This window comes from Stegodyphus dumicola, chromosome 3 (genome assembly GCF_044657685.1).
Source record: "Stegodyphus dumicola isolate Sdum_Otavi_A_Nest chromosome 3, ASM4465768v1".
Taxonomy (NCBI): Eukaryota; Metazoa; Arthropoda; class Arachnida; order Araneae; family Eresidae; genus Stegodyphus; species Stegodyphus dumicola.
Genome location: NC_140770.1, coordinates 201,705,748 through 201,727,616, shown reverse-complemented (window position 1 = coordinate 201,727,616; position 21,869 = coordinate 201,705,748). Strand labels below are relative to the sequence as shown.

General features: G+C 38.5%; 1 protein-coding gene across 1 annotated transcript in view; it reads right to left on the bottom strand.

The window, feature by feature from the left end:
- Positions 1-21,869, bottom strand: part of LOC118198642 (uncharacterized) — a 114,974-nt gene that overhangs the window by 51,513 nt on the left and 41,592 nt on the right. The gene's annotated exons all lie outside the window — the stretch shown is intronic.

Genomic DNA, 21,869 nt, shown 5'->3' with positions numbered 1-21,869 from the left:
TAACAAAATGCTGCCTTGAGAAAAAGCATTTAAAGGCTATCAAATTTAATTAGAATTTGGGCCATGCTCCGCTTTAATGACGGCGGTTATAAAATACACAGGAACGGCATTTGTAAAAATATTTTTGTATATTTTATTACCATGTAAAGACCGATAGCTCTTATTTGTCAATAAAATACAAGAGATCTTCTAATATATGTGCGTGCAATGTGACAGGCACATAAATTTTGCAAATGTATTTTGCAAAATCTTCTATAGTATAGGTGCCCTTGATACCTATGCTTATGAAAAAAATACCACATATTAGGGCTTAATTGATTATGCTTATTTTTTTACTTCAAACGCTAGAGAAATATCTATCATAAGAAGACACATTTCATTTACATGATTTTTCTGTATTTATAATACACATAGAAAACTGGACCGTGTGAAATTATAGGTATTGAGCGCATTCGCTTCCTCACTTTGTGTCCCATTAATTGGGCAGTTTAAAATCGGTAATCTTAAAAATGCAATCTGATTCACGGTTTAAAATAAAAATATAATGTTGCGTGCGTACGGGTTCGTTATGAAATGAATGCACAAGTTCGATGAAAAATGAACAAAATTTATTATTATCACAACAAAAATGCTTAAATTTCCTCAGATGTTCGTGCAGTATTACAATATCTCACAGTAGTTATCTTTTAACTACTCAAACGTTCAAGAGAACTTAATTCAAAACAGTTAAAGAAAGATAATCCGCGAATTCGCTACAGTCAACAAGAGCAGTTTTCTAAGCAAACTCTTAAAACAACGACAAACTAACTACAATAACGAATTCGAAATCGAAATCGAGTCAATGGCTAGGCGGCAATTAGTAGCCAACCGCTACTTTAACCGTCTCTGTTGGTAAATTGCCCTAAGGCGTTGGTACTTAAGTTTTTAATTGAGGCGATTTACGCCGCGCCAACTAGGCGAAACTTGTCAAATTTTGTGAAATGTAGGTGTAGTAAGGGAGATGATTGGCAGGAGCCTGTCACGTGGGTGGTCACCAGCTTACGCGTACAATGAGAAATATTGGAAATATTAATAATTATCAAGTTTTGAAACAGGTTATCTAGATTGGAATAATTAAACTAATATCGCGATCTAAATGAAGACAAATGGCACAACTAAGTGCAACAGATTAGCTAAACAAAATATTCAAATTCATCCTTTCTGTAAAACACTGATTGGACAGTGGTAGTCACTTGGGAGTCACCCTCCCGTGAACTGTCCACAGCCCAATGCATCTTGAAATAGTAGATATCACAATTCAGCGAAGTCTTGGTCTGAGAAATTAAACACTAAAAGTTCTTGTACAACACTGAGGCACACGAGTTACTGTAAATATACACTATGTACATATAGGGACGGCGGTATTTGAGCGAAGTGGCAATAACGAATTCAGAGGCTTTCCTCCTTTTATAAGATTTTAAAACGCGCGCGAGAATTTTCTGGAATTTTCTCGAAATCAAAAGGAGATATTTATATAAATGCACGCGCTTTTGTATTTTCAATTTTCCGGCTTAGCTTTCTTTTAATATTCGTCACGCGCTGCACTGCACAGGGAATAAAACAATTTAATTTATAATTCATCTAACATTAGCTATTTAAATACATTTTAAATACAACTAACATTAGCTATTTAAATACATTTTAAATACAACTAACATTAGCTATTTCAATCAGCATTTATACAAATAAAAAAGTTTTTTTTTTAAATTTAAATTAATACTCTGGAACATATCAATTTTATCATATTTACAAATTAACGTTTTGCTACGTAAAGACATAATCTCTTACATACCAGTAATTAGACAATTTTCATTATTTTCTAAAAATTGTAATTTTCACATTAATGATAAAAAGGTTCCTAAATCACATCATATTCTCTGCAGGCAGGCATACTAGAATTTTACACATTAATAAATAAAAAAATCTAATTTTTCACAATGAAAAAAAATATTATAAAAAGATAAATACTATAAATTTGGAACACTAAGCAATGCTTCACGTGCACACACACACACATATTATCAAAGAACTCATATTATCAAGTGCAATTACGATAACAAACACTGTAAGGATCTTAAGTTTTACTAACGTTTATTTTTTTTTAAATCTTTACTATCACTTCTTATTTTCTACTTCCGGCCAGAATTAAAAGCTTTAACTTATTTATGCAAATTTGTCTTGCGAACGCCAAGTACTTAAGTTGTGACTTTTTGCCAAGCAAGAGAGAGGAAGGAGCTATTAGAAGCAGGCCGCTTGCCATAGTAGTTATACTCGGTTGCTGGTTGCCTTCAAGGCCAGAGGTTTAATCCTCTTGATAATTTTAAACGTATCGTAGTGTTAGCAGTTCTCTGTACTACATACGGCTTTTTGCTAATATACGGCCAATCTTGGAGTTAGGCACTTGTTTGATTAATCCAACGTTAGTTTATTTAGAGTTTAGTTAATATTTTTATATTCTTACGTTCAGACCACAAGTGGTTGGTCTCTGTATTCCGAAGTCCGGAAATCATTGTAAAGAGAGAAAAATAAAGGGTTTCGTATACCCTTCCTGTGTGTATTGTCTACTTCCCAAATTTATTGAACATAGCTTTAGTAAGCTCCCTGTTCCGAGTCAGGACATTTAATGTTCCCAAAGCAAGTAAGGAGGAATACAGAACCTGATAGTGGCGCCCGACGAAGAAGAATAACCATGGCCGAGTCTCAAGAAGAACCTGTGCTGCCTGCAGAAGAGGCTCAGAATCCAGAAATGCCAGCTGCCGCTCTGGAAGGATTTACATCGTCCAGACCATGCGCGCATCGATGAAACCAGAAGCAACATTTAATGGAAACTCACCGGTAACCAGTTTTTTGGAAAAATTGGATGACCACTTCATGCTGTATCCTGTGCATGAGTTCCAGAAAGTCACCTTAGCTACCAGCGCTTTGAGGGGCCAAGCGCTTAATTGGTTCAAATGTATAGGCAGAAGCCTCTTGGGTCAAGCGGGAAGTCCCACCTATACTTACGAAAATTTTAAGACCGCCTTAGTAAAAGCCTTCCCTGTCGTAAGAGATCGTGCAAGATTAGAAGCGGAGCTTTTCAGCATATACCAGAAACGAATTGAAAATCTCTCAAGCTTTATTTTAAGAAAAATCCACGTCTTCAAACTCTTGTATGGAAACCTTCCGGATCCTGAGATAATTCAAGTGATTTTGCCGAGGTTACTTCCCCAAGTACAAGACTTTATTGAATTAAGGAATCCGACTACACTGGAAAAGTTATTTGAGCTAGCAATCCAGTTTGAAAGTAGAAGAACGGCGGACATTGAAAGAAGACGCCAGTATGAGCAACGAAGCCAATTTGGTGCGCCAAGACCACAGCAAAGTCAAGAACACGGCTACGGAAGCAAAGCGAATCAGTGGGCAAGGAAACCCGAGTATCCAAAAACAACCGGCGAACGTCGACAGTTCAATAGTAAGCCAGGAAAAAGTCTGAAGGCCAGTGGAAAAAGAAGGAAGGCATGGAAAGGAAGAAACAAGATTTAAACTAAAACGGATTTCTGCTGACGGGAGGGTGCGGAAATCCGAAGGCCAAGAAAACCCCTCTTCCTTCAAGTTAAATACAGTGATGGTGAAAAATTTGACTCTTCCAAAGATTGAAGTGTTGGTGAATAACATCCCAGCCACCGCACTCCTGGATACAGGCGCGCAGTGTTCCTGTGTGGCAGAAGATTTTTTTAGGAAGTATTTCCGTAAATACCGCATATATAATTCGGATAATACGACAGTGTTAGCTGCGCAGGGAGAAAGATGCAAATGCATAGGTAAATTACCGTTATACATTCGTATCAAGGACGAGCAAGTAAAGATTATGTTTTTTATCGTAAAGAATTTGCAAGCACATGTCATCTTAGGGATAGACTTTCTTTCAGAGGCAGAAGCAACGCTGGATTTTAACGAAGCGTCCCTTAAGCTGACGATGAAACCAGTTTGAGAAGAAAAAACAGAACCACCAACGTTAAACCTCGACCACCTGCCTAAGGACGAGCAACAAAAAATTCGACAAGTGGTAAGTGAATTTGCTTCGTTATTTAGTGATATTCCAGGATTTACTCAAGTTACTAACCATAGTATCGACACCGGAGATTCACTGCCAGTTCGCCACAAACCATACCGATATGATAAGAATAAAGAAAAAATTATAGAGTGGCACATTAGAGATATGTTACATAAAAAGATCATAACGCCCATTTCAAGTAGTTATGCTAGCCCGGTTATGTTATGTAAGAAAAATAATGACTATCCGGTAACACATCCAAAAAGGTGGCGTTTTGCAATTGACTATCGTAAATTAAACTCCATGACTAAATATCCGATATATCCGTTACCTATTATCGAAGAAATTCTAAGGAACATAACTTCTACCAAATACATGACTACTTTAGACTTAATGACTGGTTATTTTCAAATAGGTGTTAGACCGGAAGATGTGCCTAAGACTGCTTTTATAACCAAGTCTGGCACTTATGCATTCCTGCGTATGCTGTTTGGCCTTTCAGGAGCACCGGCAACATTTCAGCGATGTATGGACATTGTGCTAAGGCCTGTTCTTGTAAAGTCCACATTTATCTATTTAGACGATATCATTATTACTAGTGATAATCTGGATCAACATGTACAGGATTTAAGACAGGTGTTTTCATTATTAAACGAAGCCGGTCTAAAAGTTAATGTCGAAAAGTGCAAATTTGCAGCCCCTGAATTAAAATACTTAGGTTACAAAATATCTCAGAAAGGAATCGAGACAGACTAATCAAAAATAATCGCTGTGCTAAAGTATCCGCCGCCAAATACGGCGAAGAAGCTCTCTTCTTTTCTAGGACTTTGTTCATATTATAGGTCCTTTATAAAAGATTTTGCAGCTATTGCTGAACCATTGTTAAAATTAAAAAGGAAAAAGGCAAGATTCTCGTGGACGGCCGAAGCCAATAGTGCTTTCGAAAAATTAAAGCAAGCATTAACGCAAGCCCCTGTTTGAAATTTCCTGAAAATGATGAGAATTTAGAAATTTCAGCGGATGCTTCGGATTATGCGGTAGGAGCGGTACTTTCGCAAAATCAGCAGCCCGTGGCATTTTTTAGTCGAACTTTAAATCAAACACAAAGAAATTATTCCGCGACTGAGAGAGAGGCACTTGCAGTTCTGTTAGCAGTGCAAAAGTTCCGAGTCTATTTTGGAAGGGCCCAATAAGAGTGTATTCTGATCATGCGGCGGTAACTAGATTGTACTCAGGGAAAAACTTATCCCCAAGGTTAATAAGATGGGCCCTCAAGTTACAAGAGTATAATCTTGTAATCAAGCACACCCCCGGAAAGGAAAATATCGTAGCAGATGCCCTATCCAGAATAAAAATAGATGAAGAAGGTGGCAATGCTCACAGCATGTACAATAAATTCCTGAGAAACTGTAATAACCGAACTGGGTAAGGATCCTGAATTTAAAAACATTTATGAGTATTTAAAGGATCCTGAAAATTTTAGCCACCAGGATATTGTGGCGATAAGAAATAGGGCGGCCCATTACGAACTAATAGATGGTCTATTATTTTATACAAAAACTACAAATTCAAACAACGAATTTCGACCTGTTATCCCAGCTAGTCTTAGATTAAATATGCTGCAGGAGTTACACGACTGCCCTTTAGCTTCTCATGCTGGTATTCGAAATACCAACCAACGCGTACGCGAAGCAGTTTATTTTCCTGAACTGCAAAAGTTAACAAGGGCGTATGTCCAGTCCTGCCCAACATGTCAAGCAGTTAATTATATTAATTTCCGCCCGGCCGGGTTTCTAAATAGCATTAAATCCGAATTTCCAAATGAAATAATTGGCATCGATTTATTGGGCCCTTTCCCAAAAAGTCAGTTAAATAAAAGTCGGTATCTCCTTGTTATGGTTGATCATTTTAGTAAGTGGACCGAAATTGTTCCCTTAAAACGAGCCTCCGCGAAGTTAGTTACTGATTCTATTTTAAATAAATATATTTTAAAATACGGGGCGCCCCTAAAATTTATATCGGATAATGGTCCTCAATTTGTAATATATTTGAAGACATGTGCCAAAAACTGGGCATACGTCATTTAAAAATGGTCCCGTATCGGCCGCAATCAAATATAGCGGAACGGGTCAATAGAAATATAGTGAAAATTATCCGTAGTTATGTTAAAAATTTTCATAAAAGCTGCGATAACTATGTCAATGAGTTAGCTTTCGCCCTTAGGACCGTAAAACATGATAGAACGGGCAAAACTCATGCTGAGTTATTTTTAGGCAGAAAGATTATAACGCCGTTAGATAAATTATTTTATGTTCAACAAAGAGCCCCAGAATTTAAAATGGGCGATATAGAAAAATTAATTAAAGAAGCAAAAAGGAACACTGAAGTAGCACAGAGAAAACAGAAACTTTATTATGATATGAAACGACGGGGAGTAACTTATAAAGTAGGAGATGAAGTGTTAAAAATTAAGCATTCTGTTACATCTAAACTCCGGGCTATCAGCGCCACCACATCTAAACTCCGAACTATCAGCACCATTATATCTAAACTCGAGAATAATCCTACGTAAGAATGTAGTTAGAACTCTGAATCCGAACTTGAATGACTGTTAGCTGGAGAGCGCGTAATTTCATGTAATCTAATAATTGTATATAACTGTATCTAAATATAATATCTTTATTTATACAGAAGTGTCAGTTTTTATGCAAAAGCTTGGAATTATTTAGATATTTCATCGAATAAGAATTAGAATGGAACAAGCTCGGCTCCCGGGTGAAAGAAAAGGTAAGAGATTTCTTTTTACCTTTTTAGAATTCTGTTGAGAGATACAACAAATTTTGGCATCCCTGCCTGGATGCCCGAGCTAAGAATAAGAATTTAAATTAGACAATAAAGATTAAGAATACAATTATTGATTACATTTTGAATTTTTAACTGTTAAGAACATGTCTGAAGAAATCTTAATTAAGTTAAAAAAGAAGCGCGCAGCCCTCCGAACATCAGTAACGAAATCGCTTAAAGATTTGGAATCGCAGCTTTCGGAAATTGATCCGAAAATTCATGATTTGGAAGAAAATTTAGAAATATTAAAGAATAATTTCGAATCGCTTAAAAGTGTCGATACAGAATTAGAACCTCTTTTTAAAGTCGAAGAATTTGATGCTGAATTCCAAAAATCTGAAGAATATCGTCAAAAGGTCGTTAAATGCAGTTTCCGTACCTCCAAAAGAATCGACGAATTAAAACGCAAATCTACTGAAACGGTAGTAAATAACTAGTTCAGTACTGATAGTCAAAGCGAACCAAAACATAACGAGTCTGTTCGAATTAAATTACCTAAGTTAACTTTAACGAAATTCTACGGAGATATAAACAACTGGCTAACCTTTTGGAACAGTTTCGAATCTGCCATTCATAAAAATGATTCATTAAATAAAATAGACAAATTTAATTATTTGAAAGCTCATTTAGGTGGTTCTGCTTTAAATACAGTCGAAGGATTACCGATTATTGCTGCTAATTACGATTCCGCAATTGATCTTCTAAAAGAAAGATTTGTGAAAACAGATGTGCTCTTTACACTCACATAAATAACATTTTGAACACTAAACCGTTGAAAATCTCGAATGATGTTCGCGCCTTTAGAAAATTTTATGATAATATTTCTATCGAATTAAGATGTTTAGAAAATTTGGGTCAGTCTCTCGAGAATTTATCAAGTGTGTTATGTTCAATAATTCTGAAATCACTTCCCCAAGATATTTTGCTTGAGATTAACAGAATGAGTAATGGAAGTGCGTATTGTAATATTAAAAGCCTGTGCTTGATTATAGCTCAATGTTTAGATTCACGCGAAAGGGCGGAAGTCATAAATAAGAATTCAGAGCATTCGACAGCGAATAGTGGGCGCTGTCAGTCTGCGTATGCAGTCCAGAAAATAAACACTCGTCATTTCAGCGATGGAAAGAGCAATAAATTAGAAACGAAAGCTTCTTCTGCTTCTGATTTAGTGTCCACGGGTGTTAAAGAAAAATTGATTAAGGCATGTGTTTTTTGCGGAGATTTTTCCCATTCAAGCCATAAATGTCCTATTGCCCAGAAACTAACTAATGACGAAAAGGTTGAAATACTACGCAAAAATGGCACTTGTTTTAGGTGTTTACAAAATAAGGGTCACATCAGCAAATTTTGTGTTTCTAACATTTTTTGCTCCCATTGTCACTCTAAGCATTCTACGATTATGTGTAATAGAATTAATTCCGAGAGTAAAATGGGAACGTTCAGAACTGTCCAGGAAGTTGAAAATAAAGTACTTTCGAATCAAAGTAACCGTTCTGAAGTTTATTTACAAACTTTGGTCGTAGGGGTAGCTGGGAAAACCTTAAAGGGTTATTTAAGATTGCTAATAGACACCGGAAGTCAGAACACCTACATAAGTCAATATGCTGCTAAAACGTTGAAATTAGAAAAGATAGGAACTGAAAGAATTAAACATGGGTTATTTGGGGGTGTAGAAGTTTCGGAAGATCATAATCGTTATCAAATAGATTTAACTAGTTTAGATGGAAAGTACAGGTGTAAAATCGAAGCACTAGACCAGAGGAAAATTTGTTCGTCACTACCTAAGATCAAAGACGAAATGTTAATTAAAGTAATGGAAAAAAGGGGAATCCTTATCAACGACAATCATGCGAATGGACATCTCTGTCTGTTTCAAGAAAATCCGGAAGAGATTCATATGCTGTTAGGAGCGGACACCGCAGCACAATTGTTCACTGAAAGAATTGAACATTTTGCGGGGGATTACGTAGCCTTTGAGACCAAGTTAGGCTGGACTTTAATGGGCAAGATTAAAGCGAATGCGAATACGTCGAGTTCCCTGTCCGTTCTTTCTTTATCCTTACATGTTTCCGATACAAATTTGTCCAATCTTTGGCATTTAGACACCTTGGGGATTTCAAGCGAGGAAAACAAAACGAAAAGTGCCTTGGAAGAAGAAACTCGAAAACATTTCTTAAAAAGTGTAAAACGAGATAGCTCAGGGAGATATGAAGTAACCTTACCCTTTATTTTAGATAAATCCGTCTTATCCAGTAACCGTACTGTGGCAGAAAGACACCTCGTCAAAACCGAAAGTAAACTAATTAACACACGCAGAAGAAAAGATTACGAAAAAATATTTGATGAGTGGGAAGCGAAGAACATTATTGAGGTAGTAACTGAGGAAAAGGAGGAAGGAGTGCACTACTTGTCACACAGACCTGTAATAAAAGAGTCTAGTGAAACTACAAAGATACGGCCTGTTTTCAATGCATCTGCACGTTCTAAGAATTCACCCTCTCTCAATGATTGTTTGAGTAAAGGACCAAATTTAATAGAAATTATTCCACGTATATTGAATCGTTTTCGAAAATATCGCATAGGAGTGTCATCGGATATCGAAAAGGCCTTTTGTCAAATCAAAATAGCAGAAAAGGATAGAGATTTTTTAAGGTTTCTATGGTTCGATAATCAACATAAGTTTAAAATTTACAGACATAACCGAGTTGTTTTTGGACTCACATCAAGTCCGTTTCTACTAGCCGCTACACTTAGTCACTTTTTGACTACAGTCCCAGAAAAATTTGTAGAAACTTCTAATATTTTGAAAGATTCATTTTACCTCGATAATTCGTTAATTAGCTTAAATCAAGTAGATGAAGCTGAAAATTTCGTTCAAGAAGCAAGATTGATTTTGGCTTCAGGGCATTTCAATTTGAGATGTTGGCGATCAAATTTTCGCATTGACATGATCGATGAGATAGAGAGCAAGACGAAAGTTGTCCCAGTATTAGGATTAGTATGGGATTTAGAAAAAGATAGTTTGAGTTGCAAGATCGAAGAAACATTTAACTTGAGGGAACCTATTACCAAAAGAAAAGTTTTGTCAATTACCCAGAAAATTTTTGATCCCATTGGCTTTACTGCACCGATAACTGTAATTCCTAAGCTAATTTTGCAAGAAACATCGAACCAGAAGATTAAGTGGGATGAAGATCTTCCTCTTCCCCTAAGTGAGCAGTTTGGGACTTGGTTGAACCAATTGCCTCTATCTCAGATTGAAATTCCTCGTTGGTTAAATATTGATTACGAAAACGAAGATACCGTAATGCTCCACGTTTTTTCGGATGCTAGTAAAAGAGCCTATGCCACATGTGCATTTTTAAGAGCTGAAACCATCGAAGGTGTAAAGGTTCAGTTAGTAAGCGCGAGAAGTCGAATAGCCCCTATTAAGGAACTTACGATTCCACGGCTTGAATTTCTTTCCTGTCTGATAGGTGCCAGGCTTGCCAAAACAATTCTATCAGATTTGAAACTTAAGAATTGTAGAACAGTGTTCTGGAGTGATTCTTCTACAGCTGTGGGGTGGATAAGAAGAGATCAAGCATGGGGTACGTTTGTTAACAATCGAGTACAAGAAATAAGATCGCTTACCAGAATATCTGACTGGAGGCATGTACCCGGAAGTTTAAACCCAGCGGATCTCCCATCGAGAGGATGTACTATTGAGCAATTACAGAAATCGGCATGGTGGGAGGGCCCATCATGGCTTTACTTACCAGAAGACGAGTGGCCCCATGTAGAAGAAAAGCCTGATGAGGAACTTATAAACAAGGAAAAAAGGAAAACGATTCTGACTCTTCTAGATCATGGAGACAATTTGGGCCGGTACTACAAATAATTCTCTTCATATAGAAAAACCGTGAGAATGATCGCTTGGATTTTCAGGTTTTATCACAATTTAAAGAACAAAGATAAAAACCTCACTCCTGATGTCTCAGTTGATGAATTGGAGAATGCTGAAAAGGCACTTTGTAGATTGGTACAGAAAGAATCATTTACAGGCATAAACGATCCCGCTATTCGTGCGCTGAGACCAATCGTAGACCAAAATGGAATTTTAAGAGCCAAAACGAACGTCCTACAACGTCAAGATAATGAAAATTTCCGATATCCTATCATTTTACCTTCAAAACATATTCTTGTTGAGAGACTAATTTACGAGAAACATCTAGAACTCCAGCACGCTGGTGTCAGCACTTTAATGACAAATCTTAGAGAAAACTTTTGGATATTAAAATCCAGAAAAAGTATTCGAAATATTATCAGAAAATGTGTAAGATGTAAAAGATTTGTTTCACAAAGAGTGGAAGTCGAGCCACGATTTCCACCCGAAGATCGAGTCAGAGAAGGGGCGACTTTTGAAGTCGTCGGTGTAGATCTAGCGGGTCCTCTCTATCTCCGTGAGGGTCTAAAGCGTGGATAGTCTTGTATACATGTGCCATTTATAGAGCCATTCACCTCGAACTAGTTACTTCTCTGTCTACAGAAACTTTCATCCAATCTTTACGTAGATTCATTGCCAGAAGAGGTAGACCTTATGTGATATATTCCGACAACGGAACTAATTTTGTAGGGACTAACAGTGTTCTTAAGAAAGTTAATTGGAACGCCATATGTTCAGCTGTTTCTATCCAAAGGATACGATGGAAGTTCAACCCTCCGACCGCCGCCTGGTGGGGAGGTTGGTGGGAGAGGCTTGTGCGAATGGTGAAAGAAAATTTAAGAAGAGTGTTAGGTCGAACGTCCTTAAATTATGAAGAATTATATACTATATTATGTGACTGTGAACAAGTGATTAATTCGCGACCTATCACATACGTATCAGAGGATAATCAAGATCCATCACCACTGACCCCTATGATGTTTCTGCAAGAATTGCCGTCATCTGGAGTTCCTGATATGGACTACATAGATTCCAAAGAACTAAACCGTCGAGCCAAATACCGAAAGAGAATAATACATGATCTACGAAACAGATTTCGTAATGAATATCTTGGTCAGTTGAGGCAACAGGCAATAAAGAAGGGAAAATTTCAACAGTTGCAAGTAGGCGATGTCGTTCTATTGGAAGACAGCCAGAGACGACGCATACATTGGCCTTTAGCCAAGATAGTCGAGCTTTTCCCCAGTAAAGACGGAATAGTTAGACTAGCAAGGGTCAAGACAAGAAATGGAATTCTGCTTCGTCCAGTGCCCCGGCTTTTCCCGTTGGAGATCTCTACTTCCGAATCCGTTGGCCCTCCGTTCTCCGACAGAGCACCTCAAGATAGAAACGACCATGCAACTGGTCAGGCTGATCAGGCTGCTAGTAGTCCAGAACCTGTCTCAAGTCCTCGAGTGATGACCAGACCTGGACGAGTTGTTCGGCCTCCTCATCGACTGGACCTGTGTGTATTGAGTTCCTCCGCATCGTCGGATCTCAATGGTGGGAGGTGATGTTACATCTAAACTCCGGACTATCAGCGCCACCACATCTAAACTCCGAACTATCAGCACCATTACATCTAAACTCTAGAATAATCCTACGTAAGAATGTAGTTAGAACTCTGAACCCGAACTTGAATGACTGTTAGCTGGAGAGCGCGTAATTTCATGTAATCTAATAATTGTATATAGCTGTATCTAAATATAATATCTTTATTTATACAGAAGTGTCAGTTTTTATGCAAAAGCTTGGAATTATTTAGATATTTCATCGAATAAGAATTAGAATGGAACAAGCTCGGCTCCCGGGTGAAAGAAAAGGTAAGAGATTTCTTTTTACCTTTTTAGAATTCTGTTGAGAGATACAACACATTCACTTTCTTCAGCACCAGAAGATAAAACTGCCAAATTTTTTCCACGATTTGAAGGACCATATGTCATAGAAAAACTAACTCAGGCTGTAGTGGTGTTAAAAGCCAGGAATGGTGAAACATGCTCCGCAAACATTGACCAGATAAAACCATTCTATAATCGTAATAAAATGCAAATATTTAGAGATCTTTTGCAGGATCCGGCACGACAGGTACTGCAGGTGGAACAACGACAATCACAAGGGCAAGCCATTAGGAGGCAGGAGCAATTGAAAAGAAAGTTTCCCCGTTGGAAAATTGAAGGTAACAAGGAAAAGAAGCCGTTCCACCGACCAGAAAAGAGAGAGCACGACCATCCCCAGAATGAAGAAGGGAGAAGTACGACGAATGCAAAGAGAGCCAGGAGAAATGACGGCAGGCAACTATAACCCGGCTCCAAAACGGAAGATCTACCCATCGGACAGGAGTCTACGCAGCAAATGTCGACGAATTGATGAAGGAACACCAGCTGCGGAGGCAAAGAAACAAGGAAAATTTGAACAGCCAGCAACGAGATCCAAGCGTTATTCTGGTTATCTGCTTTAAGTTCTGAACATTTGAAATATTATAATAATATCCACGGTTGTTTCTGCTTAGGCAGTGTCTTGAGATTTTCTCTATTTTATCAAGGGCTATTCTGTTTTTGAGTGTGTTAGTCGTCCACATTGCCCAGGCACAGTCCGCTGGTTACTTATTGGTTAGATATTTCACGTACCGGGTTCTTGTATGTACACAATGGAAGTAATAATGGTCCGTGTCGCCTTCCTCTCCGCATTCGCAGAAAGGAGTATCCCTAAGTCTGAATCTGTTCAGGTATACTGGGAATGGTCCACGACCAGTCAAGAACTGTGTTAGGATAGTACAGTGGGTCTTTATTTCCATTTTAACTTTTGGCAGTAAGCGAAATGTCCTTCGTCCTACCTCTGCCTCTGTCCATCCACTTTGCCAATTTTGTAGCAGACTTGTCAAAGTTGTTCGCTTAATATGAGACCAAGGAAGTTTAGTTCTTCTTTCTAATATATCCGTGCAGTTGGCTGCCTGCTTGGCCAGTAGGTCAGCGGCTTCATTGCCTTGAATCCCTGTGTGAGCGGGAACCCGTTTTAAAGTGGGTCTTTGCGAAATAGGCATTGTCAGAAGCTGTTTCTGAATTCGGTATACCAAAGGACTCCGGCTGTTTTGACTTGCGATAGCCGCTAGACTTGATGCCGAATCACTGAGTATGGAGAATTTCTCCTGTTGACATGTGTTCGCATATCTAATTGCAGCACTGATAGCTAGAAGCTCTGCTTGCTATACCGAGTTGTTCAAGCCTAGTTTCCTTTTCCACTCGAATGTTACAACTCCATTTTCTAGTCTACAGAAGGCGCTGCCCGTGCCGTTCTCAGTTTTGGAGCCATCTGTGAAAAGGTTATTACTGTACCTCTGAATTGGTTGGTCGTTTATACTGATACCATCGGAGAGATTAAAAGCTGCTGGAGGAAAGTTATTGCAGTTGTTTTGCTCCTCGTAGTCCGAGTGGTGATAACTATGACCCCAGAGTGTTGAAGTTTGACCCAGCCTGGTAACCCTTACGATAGCTGCCTCCCTTTCTACTATCAAATCTAGGGGAGGAATTCCTGCTAGTTGTTGTAGGGCTAGTGTTGACGTGGTACGGTAGGCCCTGCATACTTGAAGTAGCTGCTGTCTCTGAATAGAGAGCAGGGATCTTCTCATATGAGAGATAAGTTCGCGACCCCAGATTGCTGCTCCGTAAGTTATTACTCTTTCTGTAATGGTTCTAAGACAAATTTTTAGTACCTTAGATGAGATACCCCATTTATGTGAAGTAATGCGTCTCATGTTGTTGCTTAGGATGCTAATTCGAGTCTTAAGATTCCTGACATGTGGCATCCAAGAAAGTCTGTAGTCGAGTAATAGCCCAAGATATTTCAATTGGGGGAAACATTTTATCGGTATCCCATGCAGTTTAATGCTTGGGTTGCGTCTTAGCTGTCTGCTGCGTCCTATGAGTAAAGCTTTAGTTTTCTCTGCCGAAATCTGAAGCTTATGTGCTCTGGCCCATTGGGAGAACAGATCAAGACAGTATTGAGATCTCATTTCAAGGTTACTCCTTCATGCCACAACTAGCATAAAATCGTCCGCATAGGCTATGATTCGAGCGTATTCTACGCTCTCAAACTGACGAAATGCCGAGTTTGCCACTATATTCAGTGTTGGTCCAAGTCATGACCCCTGTGGGCACCCTCTAAAGACATTTTTGACATAAATGCCGCTGTCTGATGTTACTTGTACACTTCGATCTTGAAGGTACGAGCGAAGGATGGTAATAATGGCTGTTGGGCAGGCCATGTTTTCCAGCAAATTTATTACGTTTGGCCACCAAAGGGAGTCAAAGGCTCCCTTGATGTCAATGGCTGTTGCCAGTGAGTGCAAATTGTTATCCTTGTTCTGTTTGATAGTGGCCATTAAGTCTTTTATGGCATGTTCAGTTGAGTTGCCCATTCGGAATCCATATTGGTTGGGATGCAGGGCGTTGTTCCTTTGCAGGAAGAAGTCCAGTCTGTAAAGAATTATTCTTTCTAATACCTTACCGAGCGCTGGCAGTAGACAGATTGGCCTGTAAGATGAAGGTTCTGCCGGAGTTTTGTCTGATTTTAGGAATAACGCCACTTCTGCCAACTTCATATTTTTAGGAAAGTACTGATGTTTCCAGCAACCTGAAATGACCGCAAGGGATAGTTTTGGGAATTCCCGGTGTATCTCTCTAATGATGATATTATCAATTCCATCCGGACCTGAAGCTTTTTTGGGTGCCAGAGTACGTATGATGTTATCCACTTCCATTTGCGTAGGAGGGAGTTCGTCTCTTTTGGTAACTTGGCGAAATTTCATACTGTAGGTTTTTCTCGCTTCCTCTTGCTCCTCTAAGAAATCCTCTTCATCATCATCAGGAAAAACTGCATTTATGATCTCACTGATTACTTCAATGTTGGATGAGGCAGTGCTATTCACCATAGGCGAAAGGGTCGTAGGACGAAACACTTTGTTATATGTTATCTTTTGAGTAGGTCCAAAGGCTTTAGTGACATTATTACAGTAAGTTCTCCATGAGATTAACTTGGCCTCTTTAATTTTTCTTTTATATAAAGCTCTGGCTTTATTGTATCCTGTATGTTATCATTTTGATTTGCCGTAGATATGGATCTACCGTGGATTGTGCTTTTCTGCGAAGTGCCCGAAATCTGCTCCTCTCTGTGTTAAGCTCTGGTGACCACCAGGATATCGAGTGTTTTGCCTTTACAGATTTCAAACGATATGCTTTGTGGGCGGCTTGCACTATTTTTGTGACTAGTAAGTCATAGATATTATCTAAGGAGTTTCTGTCCTAGCATTTGATGAAATCTTTGATAAATTTCTCTACATGCGCTCGAATGTGTTCCCGTAAAACGGAATGTCCTCCAAATGCCGTTTTGAATCTTTCCTTTATTATGTAGTCTATAGGAGTATCCAGCCTGTAAGTAATAATTTTGTTATCACTGAGTGAAGGCAGGTCACTCACTGTTCAATCTTGTATGTACGGAGTTGTATTGGGAGTTGATATTGTCAGATCTGGCCACCCTCGAGCTCTAGATGTTTCAAAGGTAGGCGGTGAGTTCTGAGCGTTGATGACAATGAAATGTTTACTGTTTAAGAATTCTAGTATCGCAATTCTCCTTCGGTTCTCCGAGTCAGCACCCCATAGTTGACTGGTGGCGTTAAAGTCTCCTGCTATGATACAGTGTGATGCCCCAGTTAGAAGGTTAGAATTCAGTTCTTCTAATAGAGAGGTAATATCTTCGCTCGGGGGTAGATACACAGCAATAATATCAATGCTGCAATTACTAGTGTCTAGTCTGATGGAGACTGTATGCTCTGTGATTTTCATTAGGAGAGGGGAGAGAGGGCCACTGTAAATAATCGCAGCTAGCTGATTCTTTGAGAGAAACGTTCTGCTGTGTGTTGGAACACTGGGAATCGCTCCGTTGTAAACGTAGGGCTCTTGGAAGATTCCGACATTGGCAGCAGTATGTGTCATTACTTGCAGCGTATTTATGGTTGCTGCATAGCACTTCTGCAAGTTACACTGTAAAAATCGAAGACCTGCTATATGTTTATTGAGTGTCATCTTGGTTTAGTTCTTAGCAGTGGTCCTTCTCAGGCTCTCGAAATCGGTTCCATACACAGGGCAGGAACTTGAAGTAGCTGGGTGATCTGTGCTGAAAGAGGTCCCCTTTTCAGAACTGCAGCAATTAGTGCAACTCACTTTTTCCGAGCTACACTCCTGCGTCAGGTGGCTGTTACCACACTTCGCGCAAATTGAAGCGTTTTTACAGTTCCTGCTATAGTGACCAAACTCCTGGCAGTTGTAACAGCGTATGATCCTGATGTACGGACGGAGAGGACAAGACTCAAAACCCACTAAAAGACGACCTAGCTTAACTAGGTGTTCTGCTGACTTAGGGTCTATGTCTATCACCCAGTTTTTCCTTCCGCTTTGCCCGAAACTGCTTGCTCGTATTTGAAAAGCACTGGGATTGAAATTGGGCAGTTGGTCTACAAGTGCTGCTGTTAGATCTTCTTTTTCTAAATTCTCAGGTACTCCAAAAATAATTACACTTTCCCTTCTTGGCTTGGGCTTCCGAAATTCAAGTGTCTCTAGTAGTGCTGGCCTTTGCTCGATTGCCTGTTTCAGGCGTAGCAGGTGAGCTTTTTCTCGACACCGGATGAGAAGCTCTCTGGGCCTTGTGGGCCGAATCTGCACTAAAGTGATCCCTAGCTAGGAGGGTTTCAAATCTGCTGAAAGTTGATCTTTAATCCCTTCGGGTGTCCGTGTGGAGTTCTTTGACCTTAATAATAGAACGTGCTCCGATAGAACTGGAGAAGATCTTGAAGGTGGTGAAGTTTTCCGCTTCTTTCGTGTCATCTCAGTGAAGGGATATTCTTTTGTGGACTGTTCTTCTGGGGCTGAGGATTCCACTGCTTGATAAGACTCGGAATGTTGAGGATTCTCGTGAGGTGGCTGAAACTGTGTGCGAGTTGCTGTTGTTGCAGAGCCAAGACTTGTCCCCGTAACTGGGCGAGATAAAGCTCTTGTTCCGTTAACGTTATGCGAACGGTGTTCACAAAAGATGTAAATTCAGAAGCGTTTAGTCTGCGAGATTCCTTTGCTTGTAAGATGGATAACTGGAGTTGGTTACAGATGTCGTTAATTGCTTACAACCTGGAGTTAGGTGTCGATGTGCTAGCGGCACCTTTAACAGAAGGGGGAGAATGTTGAATATTATGCTCCGTGCCGGCTGGTGAAGGGGGAGTATCCGAAGGCAGAGTAAGTAAGGGAACACAATGAAGATGCTTTCAAAGCATAAAAAACGAATGAGATGAATGATGGATACACATGCACCTGCAATATTCCAGGAATACTGAGTTCACACGATAGCACTGTAAGGAAAGGTAGCGGAAAACAATGCACACACTTCGCAACGCTAAACTTGAATGAGGAGATGCACGATCAGATCGCATGCACTTGGGTTAGAGTACTAAGCATGTACCGTAGCAATAATAGATTAGATAGTTGCGAGAACACAATGCGTGCACTTTCACGGCACTAAAAGTGAATGAAGTGATGTATAATGAAACCTCATAAGCTAATAGACCTCATAAGCTAATAAGCTAATGAAACCTCATAAGCTAATGAAACCTCATAAGCTAATAGAATAATAATGTATATTGAGTATGGAACCTTTAAACCAAGGAAAATAATAAATTGAATAAATGAAAACATTATGAAAAAGAATATTTTTTTTCTATCATCAGTTTATCAGTCATTCAGTCTATTTTTGATAAGTCACTGATTATTGCAATTACTGATATCATCAATTTCTAAATTGTACAATAGCTGCACTGGACGTTTGATTACCGAATTACCAGTTTTCACTTCATCTGATCGGATCATTCCATCTCTACCAATAAAAGTTTTGGTTATTCTTCCTAATTTCCACTAGCTTCTAGGTAAGTTTTCATCATGAACAAGCACTATATCATTTACTTTGAATGCAGATGGTTTCTTCTGAGCGGTATAATGAGCAGATCTGAAGCACAGGAGATTCTTTTTTCCATTTGTTCCAAAAGTGATTTATTAGATTTTCTCGTGTACGGAAACGTTTTATCATTACTTCTCTGGAACCTGGTAAATTCAAGTCATTCCTCCTTACAGCTGGCAAACAAGAGTCGTTTACCAATCAACAGGTGGGCTGGAGTAAGTGCGGAGGGCTCTTCAAGATCAGAAAAGACATATGTTAATGGGCGCGAGTTTATCATCGCTTCTATTTCAAGCAAAAGCATTTCTAATTCACTTTGAGTCAAAGATGATTTTCCAATGTTCTTTCTTAAACTAGTTTTTACACTGCGAACTAAAAGTTCATAAAAACCGCCCCAAAGGGCAGCACATTACACAATGTATTTCCATGCGAAGCATAAAATTTTTTAATTTCAAGGTAGTTAATCACCTTCCACATTTGCTTTAATTCAAGTTCGGTTCCTTTAAATGTTCTAACATTGCCCGAGTACACAGTGGAACACAAACCTCTTCGGGATACGAACCTGCGGAACGCAAATAAAAATTCTTCAGTGCTCATGCCTTTTACGAGCTCAGGTGAATAGCTCTCGTAGTGGCGCAAGTAAACAATAAAATGTTGTCATTTTCTTTTACATACAAAGGACCTGCAAAATCGAGTCCACAAATTGCGAAAGGCGAAGATTAACTCTATCCACTGGAAGAGGCACAGTGACTTGTTGTTCCAGGACGTACATTATATTTTTTGCATATTATGCATTTACTCAGGATTGATTTGACATATTGTTTTCCTCTTAAGAGCCAGAAATTTTCACTTATATACGCTACAGCATCCGATACTCTGGCATGATAAACCTTTTCATGAGCGTCTCGTACTACTAATTCACTTAATTTATGTTTTGAAGGGATTACTATTGGATGTTTGTTGTTAAATAGTAAGTTTGACTTTTGTAACCGACCTCGTACCAAAAGTAGACTTTCATCTGATAATATGGGATTTAATTCGAACAATTTTGAATCTTTTGGAATATCCTTGTTTTCTCTTAGGGACTCAATAACTTCAGGAAAACTATCTTCTTGAACTTGTTTTAACTAAAAGGTTTCAGATTTACTGATTTCTTCTGCTGAAATTTCCACAAAATTTCTATTTTCCCTTTTTACTTTTAAATTTGATATAAATCTGAAAATCCAAGCAGTCACACGATAAAGTTTTTCAAGGAACTAAATTTCGTTAAATTCATGAGTGGAACTTTTTCAGTTCTGATCACACACGCTAAGATAGCTTCCGATTTTCAAGATTCTTCTAATACATTATATAATTTTTGCGTTGATAGTTTGGGTTTTGGCCATTGACTTTCAGGTAATGAAAGAAATGCAGGGCCATGTCACCTTTTCGCAGAATTCATGTGTTCTTTTGCAGAACATGTGGAGCAATTCATAACGACAGCGATGAGGCTGTGCAACTCCCCCCTCACCCCCGATAACTGTGATTGGACTTGATCCAAAAAACAAGGAAAAACATTCTCTCCTTGTATGACTCACTTCTCGCGTTATGCAATGGACAGTAAACAACACTTGTAATCATCGCTATATTTTTTTCCTTCATATACCTAATAAATATGTTATTTTGTGTTTGCTAATATAATGATCGTGTTCCTTACCTCCGCAGCTTGGATTACACTTTATTAAGGTAAGAACTTTAATTCTGTTTTATTCATCTGCTCGTCTCGATTTAGCGAAGTTGTAACAGTAAACAAAAATGAACCACGAATACCTTCAACAAAAGATTACGAGACCGAAAATATGTTTACTTCAACTAAACGCATAAAATATATCGATATAAGCCATTAAGAATAAAAAAACAGAAAAGATACTTTACCATAAATTATCGCTGGATAATCCGAAAAAGGAAAAGCCAAGCCTGTCTTCAAAAGCGAAACAAAACTGCATAGTTGCGTACTGCGCATTCGAAATACAGAAGCAGAAATGGCTACTAGCTGCGAAAATAAATATTCGATCATGAAACTAAACAATAACAACTATCAAGTATGGAAATACAAACTTGAAATGATCCTGAAAAAGGAAAATTTATGGGATTTAATAGCAGATGATACACAAAAAAAAAAAAAAAAAAAAAAAAAAAAAAAAAAAAAAAGTCGAATGGAGAAAACGAGATGAACAAGCACAAGCTACCATTAGTTTACTCGTAGAAGACAACCAAATCGTACACATAAGAAATAAAACGACAGCCAAAGAAATATGGAATGAATTAAAGAAAATACATGAAAGAAAGAATCTTTCCAGTAAACTTTACCTTCTGAGAAAGCTGTATACGTTAAAAGCAGAAAACGAACACAAACTCGAAGAACACGTCAACAAAATGCTCGAAATCGTAGACGAACTGCGAGGAATCGGTCAAGAAATAAAGGACAGTCACATTGCAGCGCTCTTACTAAGCGGCTTACCAAAGAGCTACGAAAATCTCATTACAGCTTTAGAAGCACGCCCAGAAGACGAAACGAAACTCATCGACGAATGCCTGAGAAGAAAAGAAGTAACGCGAGCAGAAGAAACGACTGCCTTCAAAACGAATTTTAACACAAAATTTAAGCATTTAAATCAACGAAGATGCAATTATTGCAAAAAAATAGGACACTTAGAAAAAGAGTGCAGATTCTTAAATAACCATAAAGAAAAAGATAAAAACGAAAGTAACTCATTTTTCAAAAATGAAAAGCAAACGAATAAAGGGAATTATGAAAATAAACAGAAAAAGAAAGTTGCTGTAAACGAGGATACACATGAAGATGAAAACGAAAATAAGAATCATGAGAAGATTGAGAATTACACGTTCGAAGTCACCAGAGAAAGAAAATCTCAAAACTCAAACTGGTCAGTTGACTCAGGTGCTACTTGTCATATGACCGATAACATAAACGTTTTCACCAAATTGGATAGAAGCAAA